This window comes from Loxodonta africana, chromosome 5 (assembly GCF_030014295.1).
Source record: "Loxodonta africana isolate mLoxAfr1 chromosome 5, mLoxAfr1.hap2, whole genome shotgun sequence".
NCBI lineage: Eukaryota > Metazoa > Chordata > Mammalia > Proboscidea > Elephantidae > Loxodonta > Loxodonta africana.
In genome coordinates this window covers 23,727,062-23,737,172 of record NC_087346.1, presented here as the reverse complement: position 1 = coordinate 23,737,172, position 10,111 = coordinate 23,727,062, and the positions used below count along the sequence as shown (strand labels likewise).

At 39.0% G+C, this 10,111-nt stretch overlaps 1 pseudogene; it reads left to right on the top strand.

Moving 5' to 3' along the window:
* The first annotated feature begins 423 nt into the window (after positions 1-423).
* LOC111750778 (ubiquitin-like FUBI-ribosomal protein eS30 fusion protein) overlaps positions 424-10,111 on the top strand; it is a 57,758-nt pseudogene continuing 48,070 nt past the window's right edge.

Sequence of the window (10,111 nt, the reverse complement as noted above, 5' to 3'; positions counted from 1 at the left end):
AGATGACAACCAAGAAAACTCCATGGAGCAGCTCTACTCTGTTTCACTCTATAACACATGGGGTCACCATGAGTCGGGGACCAACTTGACAGCAGCTAACAATAAGAATGTTAAGTAAAATAAAATTAAGGTAAAAGTAAGTCCATTGGAGCTTATTTATGGGTACCCCTTGCTCAGTAGCTATAATGCCTTAGATTTGGACTACAACAATGTGACTAGAGATGTAGGGGCCTACAGTATTCATGAACAAGGTAAACTGCAAAACAGTACCTGCATCTTGTGGGGGAAACTCTTTTTTCTCTCCACAGGTATACCAATCCCACCTGGCAAACTTTTCCCTACCAAGCCTGGACACTGGATATTTATTAAAGCCTGGGACACTAAGACCATGGTGAGAAATAGAATAGTCCCTATCAAGTGCTGATGTCCACACCCACAGCTGTGAAGCTCAGTGAGAAGAGCGCCCAGATTCACCACACCAGAGTCAAACTGGCTCCTACACCTGACCTTGAACAACAGACCTCGCAGAACAACAGCAACTGTGAGGCTGAACTAATAACAGGGTTGCGGTGGCTGTTCAAGAAAAAGAAAGACTTTCCAGATAAGCGACACATACCAACAGTTGATCTGCGGTGCATAGGTGTTAGCCTGCTTACTGTTTGTTCTAATCTTTTATCTTTCATCCTTCCTGTGCCTACTGCTGTGGGGATTTAATCGTTTTTCCTGCTCTTGATAGACTCTTGAAACCTTCAGCTACTTCCCAATGGACTGAACTTCTGCTGCTAGAGCTCCTTGTTCTAAGTAAGAAAATGTGGGCCTCACTTACTAGTTCGTTCCTTGTTTTAACCCATGTGAAAGCAGCTTGGCTACATCAGCTCAAACAAAACCCCTTATCTCCTTATTTCAACCCCAAGATGGCAAGTAGTTGGGTATCCACTTCACTCAAATGGGTTTGGCCAATAATAATCCCTGTATTAATTATTTTTGCCATCCACCTTTTTGGGGCCTACCTCTTACAAGTATGCAATTTATAGAAAAACATTAAGGGCCTCAGGCCCATATATTCTTCAAGGTTACAGACCCACCTTTCCTGAACCTGTACAAGCCAGACTTCAGTTCTTGCCAATGACCCTGTCCAGCCTGAAGCAGCTACAGAAGAATGATCTTCGTCCCTACTCCCACTGAGAGTCAGGATTTGGTATGAACATCCAAAACCTGAAAAGAAAAGGAATGAATGAGACCTACAGCCTTCCTACCACCTTGAATAGGCAAAAGGCTGTACCTGCCATCTTCTGTGATATAGGAACCAAGTCCCTGTCTTTAAGCTGTCTCCTTATTTAGGTATGCTTCCTGTTTCAGCACAAGTTGAGGAAAACAAGAGACTGGGTCATGGAACCTGCTGAAGCTGGCAAGAACTAGACCTAGCCTGCCTGGCATGCACAAAACCATCGACCCTGTCCTCTGGGTGATCCCGGAACTCTTCTCCCATGGGATGGAACCAAACTTTAGTGTTCCAAGATTGGGGGAAGGTTTTCAGAAGCGAGGGGTACAAGCCTAAGATTCAGTTCCAGAGACCCCCCTTTTTAGACTGACAAAGCACAGAAAGGCTGGACTGCCCCGGGAATGCATTTTTGAGCCAGACCAGTCAGCAAGCTGGCCCCATCTCAAGGTGTTCCTGTAGACCCCAGACCCAATTTACTTCACCTGTATAAACCCCTTGGGCTATTGTTCTGGAAGCCATCTTGACAATGCAAGTCCCAGTGTGCTCCTTTGCTTGGCCAACCAAATAAAGCCTCTTCTTTCACTTAAAAAAAAAAAAAATGCTGAGTGAAAGGAGCCAGGTACAGAAGAATACTTACTGTATTATTCCATTTATGTAAAGTTCAGATATAAATAGAACTAATCTGTAGTATTAGAAGTTAGAAGAGTGGTTGGCCATGGGTTGGTGGTAGGGAATAGTGATGGGGGGGTGAAGGGTATGAAGAGAACTTCAGGGTGCTGTTTACATTCTGTTTCTTGTTTTGAGAGCTGGTTAAACAGGTCTGTTCCTTTTCTGAAAATTCATTCACATGTAAACTTATAGCTATGTGTTTTTCTATATGCATTCTACATTTCAATAAGGTCCAGAAAAAAAAAAACAATCCTTAATAATCTAATCCAATTTTTTAATCCAAGGTGAAATAATGGTCACTCATAGATGAAAAGTAACGGATGCTATTTTAAAAGATTTCTCACAACGGTTGCCAAATAACTTGGGACATCTATACCAGTGAATTTAAACCTTAGCTAATGACTAAAAATCAGTGACTGTGAAATAATTCCTACTTCTAATACCAAAAGCCTTTAAAATAAGTCAAGAAAACAGAAAAGTTGGGTGGAGTGAAAATTAATGTAAAAGTGGAGGCAATTTTCACTGTGTATTTATGCTTGACAACTATTTAAAAAATTCATAGATTAACAATTTAAGTACCTGTATTTGTTATGATGGCATTGGCAGTCAGACTCAGATTGTCTATCATACATTACCCATTAACTGTAACATTAAAAATAACTTTGAAGAATGACATTTTTGGTACGCAATCAAGTTGCAATATCTTTAGGGTATTTTCCATCTTATAAAAGAGAATTTCATCAACTTCTACAGATAAAATAAAAAAGGCTTTCACAACATTGTTAGGTACAGAAACAAGGGGCTGAGAAAGAGTGAGAAAGAGATGATAGTAGAGCAAGGATCAGGATTGCAACGACATAAGAGCCCCTGATCCCCAGCCTTATGTCTTGCTATATTTCCTTCCCCCTTGCACACTTTTTGTTCCAAACCTATCTGGGCACTTTCATCTCCCCTAACTTATTATATTATTTGATGCTCAAGTGGCCTCACTTCAGTGCATGCTTCCCCACTGCTACCTACGTGACAAACACCCAATTTAATTATAAAATTATACTCACATATGTTCAGTTCTCTGAAGCTTTTCCTAACCCCCAGATTTCTCCTCCTACTGTGTTAGAATTGACAACACTTTCCTTCATGTCCACACTCTTTCCTAGGCAGATTATTGTCACAGCACCTACAGTATTCAGGACTTAGTCTTACACTTGCTGTGTTCTTCAGGACAATGAAGTAATTAACAGCAGGCACCTTCTGGTTCATCTCTGTGTCCATATCACCTAGCACACCATGCACGTGGATAACACTCAGTAACTATTTCTTGAATCAGTGGGCCTAACATCAGAATGGAAACCCTGGTGGCGTAGTGTTTAATTGCGACGTCTGCTAACCAAAAAGACAGCAGTTTGAATCCACCAGGCGCTTCTTAGAAACCCTATGGGGCAGTTCTACTCTGTCCTATATGGTTGGAATCAACTCGATGGCAACGGGTTTGGTTTTTTTGTTTTATCTTTAGAATACTATCCAACTGAAAAAAATCTAACCTTCTGCTCACATCAAACCTACTATACCTAAGCACATGAATTTAATAGGATTTAAAGTAAAATTTTTAAGTAAAAAACAGGGTTTTTAAGACCTCATTCTGGAGTTAATTGTGTTGATGACTTCTTCTGATCAGACCTACCAGTTAAAGGCAATCAGTAGGAAAAGGGAAGTAGAATCCCTACAGGAAAAAGAGTTGATAGGTCACTTGTCACATCAAAACACAATGCTCAAGAGACTTGAATCACATTGTAAAATACAACAAAAACAGTTATGGCTTCCCTGAAGAGGCCTAGATGATACGTTATAATAAAAATACCAATTTTTTTTTCTCTTTTGAGTTCATTTCTCAATCCTATCCTTTACAGGCGTTCTATTAAGTTTAAAGTATGTCTGTGTGCTCTTGCCAAATGTATATGATATTTCATATGCACGCTTTCTTTTATTTTATGTAAATTATAATTTGTAACACATATATATACATATGAATTCACACACTCACACACACACATGTTCCTTCTTACAGTCAACAGTTTGCTTTAAGATCCATTCACGTTGTTCTGTCTACATAGACTCCATTACTTTTAACTGTTGTGTAGTACCCCATGGGTACATCCACCACATTTTACCAATCCACTTTCCCTGTGATTATCACCAAAAATCCACTAAGTCCCCAACACCACAAATACAATGAATATCCTTATACTAGTTCCCTATAAAATCTGTTTAGACATTTTTTTTAATAATTTTTATTGCGCTTTAAGTGAAAGCTTACAAATCAAGTCAGTCTTTCACACAAAAACTTATATACGTCTTGCTACACACTCCCAATTACTCTCATCCTAATGAGACAGCCCGCTCTCTCTCTCTCAACTCTCTCTTTTCGTGTCCATATCTCCAGTTTCTAACCCCCTCTACCATCTTATCTCCTCTCTAGGCAGGAGATCCCAACATAGTCTCAAGTGACCACTTGACCCAAGAAGCTCAATCCTCACCAGCATCCCTCTAAAACCCATTGTCCAGTCCAATCCATGTCTGAAGAGTTGGCTTCAGGAATGGTTCCTTTCCTGGGCCAACAGAAGGTCTGGGGGCCATGACCACTGGGGTCCTTCCAGTCTCAGTCATACCATTAAGTCTGGTCTTTTCATGAGAATTTGGGGTCTGCATCCCACTGCTCTCCTGCTCCCTCAGGGGTTCTCTGTTGTGTTCCCTGTCAGGACAGTCATTGGTTGTAGCCGGGCACCATCTAGTACTTCTGGTCTCAGGACAATGTAGTCTCTAGTTCATGTGGCCCTTTCTGTCTGTTGGGCTCATAATTGCCTTGTGTTCTTGGTGTTCTTCATTCTCCTTTGATCCAGGTAGGTTGAGACCAATTGATGCATCTTAGATGGCTGCTTGCTAGCATTTAAGACCCCAGACGCCATTCTTCAAAGTGGAATGCAGAATGGTTTCTTAATAGATTTTATTATGCCAATTGACTTAGATGTCCCCTGAAACCATGGCCCCCATACCCCTGCCCCTGCTACACTGGCCTTCGAAGCATTCAGTTTATTCAGGAAACTTCTTTGCTTTTGGTTTAGTCCAGTCGTGCTGACCAGGGGAGGTCTTTCCCTTCACCTAAAATAGTTCTTATCTACTATCTAACTAGTGAATACCCCTCTCCCACCTTCCCTCCCTCCCCACTTTCCTAACCACAGAAGAATGTTTTCTTCTCAGTTTAAACTATTTCTCAAGTTCTTATAATAGTAGTCTTATGCAATATTTGTCCTTTTGCAACTGACTGATTTCACTCAGCATAAATGCCTTCCAGGTTCCTCCATGTTATGAAATGTTTTACAGATTCCTCACTGTTCTTTATCGATGCGTAGTGTTCCATTGTGTGAATATACCATAATTTATTTATCCATTCATTGGTGGATGGGCACCTTGGCTGCTTCCATCTTTTTGCTATTGTAAACAGTGCTGCAATGAACATGGGTGTGCATATATCTGTTCGTGTAAAGGCTCTTATTTCTCTAGGATATATTCCAAGGAGTGGGATTGCTGTATCATATGGTAGTTCTATTTCTAGCTTTTTAAGGATGTACCAAATCGATTTCCTAGGTGGTTGTACCATTTTACATTCCCACCAGCAGTGTGTAAGTGTTCCAATCTCTCCACAGCCTCTCCAACATTTATTATTTTGTGTTTTTTGGATTAATGCCAGCTCTGTTGGAATGAGATGAAATCTCATTGTAGTTTCGATCTCCATTTTTCTAATGATCATGAACATTTCCTCATGTGTCTGTTAGCTACCTGAATGTCTTCTTTAATGAAGTGTCTATTCATATCTTTTGCCCATTTTTTAATTAGGTTATTTGTCTTTTTATAGTTGAGTTTTTGCAGTATCATGTAGATTTTAGAGATCAGGCGCTGATCAGAAATGTCACAGCTAAAAACTTTTTCCCAGTCTGTACGTAGTCTTTTTACTCTTTTGGTGAAGTCTTTGAATGAGCATAGGTGTTTGATTTTTAGGAGTTCCCAGTTATCTAGTTTTTCTTCTGCATTCTTAATAATGTTTTGTATACTGTTTATGCCATGTGTTAGGGCTCCTAACATTGTCCCTATTTTTTCTTCCATGATCTTTATTGTTTTAGATTTTATATTTAGGTCTTTAATCCATTATGAGTTAGTTTTTGTGCATGGAGTGAGGTATGGGTCTTGTTTCATTTTTTTGCAGACAGATATCCAGTTATGCCAGCACCATTTGTTAAAAAGACTGTCTTTTCCCCACTTAACTGTTTTGGGGCCTTTGTCAAATATCAGTTGCTCATATGTGGGTGGATTTATGCATTTAGACATATTTTTGAGACTTACCCATGAGCAGAATTACTGCATACTTCAAAAAAAAAGAAAAAAAAATCATCAAGTCAGTTCTGACTCACGGTGAACCCACGTGCTTCACAGTACACTGGAACTGTGCTCCCTAAGGTTTTAAATGGCTGTGATCTTTCAGAAGTAGATAGCCAGGCCTTCCTTCCAAGAAGCCTGTGGGTGGATTCGAGTCGAGCCTTTAGGCATTTGTACCACCAAAGCAGTGATTGCATAATAAGTTAATAAGTTTTAACATATGTATAAATGTGTGAAATCATAATCAAAATCAAGATAATGAACCTATCCATCACTCTCAAAAAGTATACTCATTTCCACAGCTAACATCATTCTCAATGGTGAAAGACCAAAAGCTTTCCCCTTAAGATCAGGAATAAGACAAGGATGCCCAATTTCATCACTGCTATTCAACATTGTACTGGAAGTTTTATCTAGAGCAATTAGGCAAGAAAAAGGAAAAAAAGGAACCCAAATTGAAAAGTAAGAAGTAAAATTGTCTCTATTTGCAGATGATGTGATCCTTTATGTAGAAAATCCAAAAGAATACAGGAAATATCTACTAAAGCTAGTAAATGAATTCAACAAATTTGGCGGGTACATGATCTACACACAAAAAATAGTTGTGTTTCTTTAACCAGCAATGAACAATCCAAAAACGAAATTAAGAAAACAATTCCAGAGGCCACCAATAAGTAAAGCATTACTGAAGAAGAACAAAGTGGGGGGCCTCACACTACCTGATTTTATAACCTATACATACCACCACAGTAGTCAAAACAGCCTGGTACTGGCACAACAACAGATACATAGACCAATAAAATAAAATTGAGAATCCAAGTGTAAATTCATCTACCTATAAGCAGCTGATATTTGACAAAGGCCCGAAGTCTGTTAAATGAGGAAAAGACAACCTGTTTAACAAATGATGCTGGCATAGCTGAATATTCTTCTGCAAAAAAAAATGAGACAAGACCCATACCTCATACCATGTACAAAAACTAACTCAAACTGTATCCAAGACCTAAATAGAAAATCTGAAATGATAAAGATCGTGAAAGAAAAAATAAGGGTAACTCTAGGAGCCCTAATACATGGCATAAACGGAATACAAACCATAACTAACAATGCACAAACACCAGAATAGAAACTAGATAACTGGGAGCTCCTAAAAATCAAACACTTATGCTCTTCAAAAGACTTCACCAAAACACTAAAAAGACAACCTACAGGCTGGGAAAAAATTTTGGCTACAACACATCTAGTCAGGGTCTAATCTGTAAAATCTACAAGATACTGCAAAACCTCAACAACAAAAAGCCAAATAACCCAACTAAAAAATGGTCAAATGATACGAACAGACACTTCACCAAGGAAGACATTTAGTTGACTAACAGATACATGAGGAAATGCTCTCAGTCCTTAGCCATTAAAAAAAAAAAAAAACCCATTGCCATCAAGTTAATTCCAACTCATAGCAACCCTATAAGACAGAGTAGAACTGCCCATAGGGTTTTCAAGGAGCACCTGGTGGATTCCAACTGTCAACCTTTTGGTTAGCAGCCGTAGCTCTTAACCTACTACGACACCAGGGTTTCCATTAGCCATTAGAGAAATGCAAATCAAAACTAGGATGAGATACCATCTCACCCCAACAAGGCTGGCACGAATCCAAAAAAAAAACACAAAATAATAAACGTTGGAGAGATTGTGGAGAAACTGGAACACTTATACACTTCTGGTGGGAATGTGAAGTGGTACAACCACCTTGGAAATTGATTTGGCACTTCTTCAAAAAACTAGAAATAGAAGTACCATACAATCCAGCAATCCTACTTCCTGGAATATATCCTAGAGAAAAAAATCCATCACAAGAATAGATGTATGCACACTCGTCTTCATTGTAGCACTGTTTACAATAGCAAAATGATGGAAACAACATAGGTGCCAATCGACAAATGGATAAACAAATTATGGTACATACACACAATGGAATACTATATAGTGAAATAGAACAATGATGAACCCAAGAAACAACTCACAACGTGGATGAGTCTGGAAGGCATTGCGCTGAGTGAAATTAGTCAGTAACAAAAGAACAAATACTACATAAGACCACTATTATAAGAATTCAAGAAAAGGTTAAAACACAGAAGAAAACATTCTTTGATGGTTATGAGAGTGGCGAGGGAAGGAGGGGGGAATTCACTAACTCAATAGTAGACAAGAATCATATTAGCTGAAGGGAAGGACAACATACAATACAGGGAAGTCAGCACAACTGGACTAAACCAAAAACTAAGAAGTTTCCTGAACACAGCCAAACACTTTAAGGGACAGAGTAGCAGGGGTTGGGATCTGGGGACCATGGTTTCAGGGGACATGTAGGTCAATTGGCATAACAGTTTATTAAGAAAATATTCTGCCTCCCACTTTTGTGAGTTGCATCTGGGGTCTTAAAATCTTTCTAGTGGTCATCTAAGATGCATCAATTGGTCCCAACCCACCTGGAACAAAGGAGAATGAAGAACACAAAAGACAAATATTAGCCCAAGAGACAAAAGGGCCACATAAACCGGAGACTCCATCAGTCTGAGATCAGATGAGCTCGATGGTGCCCAGCAGCCACCAATGACCACCCTGACGGGGAGCACAACAGAGAGTCCCTGGGAGCAGGAGAAAACTGTGGTGCAGAACTCAAATTCACCTAAAAAAGACCAGACTTAATGGTCTGACTGAGGCTGGAGGAACCCTCTAAGCCGTGGTCCCCAGACACTCTGCTAGCCCAGAATTAAAACCGTTCCCAAAGCCCACTCTTCAGACAAAGATTAGACTGGACTATAAAATATAAAATAATACTTGTGAAAAGTGTGCTTCTTAGTTCAAGCAGATTCATAAGACCAAATGGGCAGCTCCTGTTCTGAGGTGGGATGAGAAGGCAGAAAGAGAAAAGTGCTGGTTGGATGGACATAGGAAACCCGGGGTAGAAAGGGGGAGTGTGCTGTCACATTACAGGGATTGCAACTAGTGTCACATAACAATAATGTGTACAGATTTTTGTATGAGAAATTAACTTGAGCTGTAGACTTTCCCCTAAAGCACATTCCATGTATAATAAAGCACATTCCATGTATTAAGAAAATTCCATGTATAATAGCATCCAATAGAATATAATATTTAGAAAAAAATTAACAAAGGAGGTGAAAAACTCTGAAAACTAAAAAACTAAAAAACATTACTGAAAGAAATAAAGAACTAAATAAATGGAAAAGGATCCCATCTTCACGGATTAGAAGAGTTAATATTATTGAAGAGAAAAATATATATATATTATTGACATGATGATAATTACTAAAATGATCAGCAAATTCAGTACAATTCCTATTAAAATTCCAATGGAAATTTTTTGGGAAAAAATGGAAGTGCCACTCCTTGAATTTATATGGAATTGCAAGGGGCCCTGAATAGCCAAAACAATCTGGGAAAAAAAGACTTGGAGAACTCACACTTTCCAATTTCAAAATTTACTACAAAACTACAGTAAACATAGTCCGATGCCTTTGCATAGTCAATAAAATACAGGTAAATATCTTTCTGCTTTTCTCCGCTTACAGCCGATATTCATCTGACATCAGCAGTGATATCCCTCATTCCACATCCTCTTCTGAAACTGGGTTGCATTTCTGGCAGTTCCCTGTCAATGTACTGCTTCAACCATTTTTAAATTATCTTCAACAAAACTTTACTGGAGTATGATATTAATAATATTGTTTGATAATTTCTGCATTCCATTGGATGACTTTTCTTTGAAAT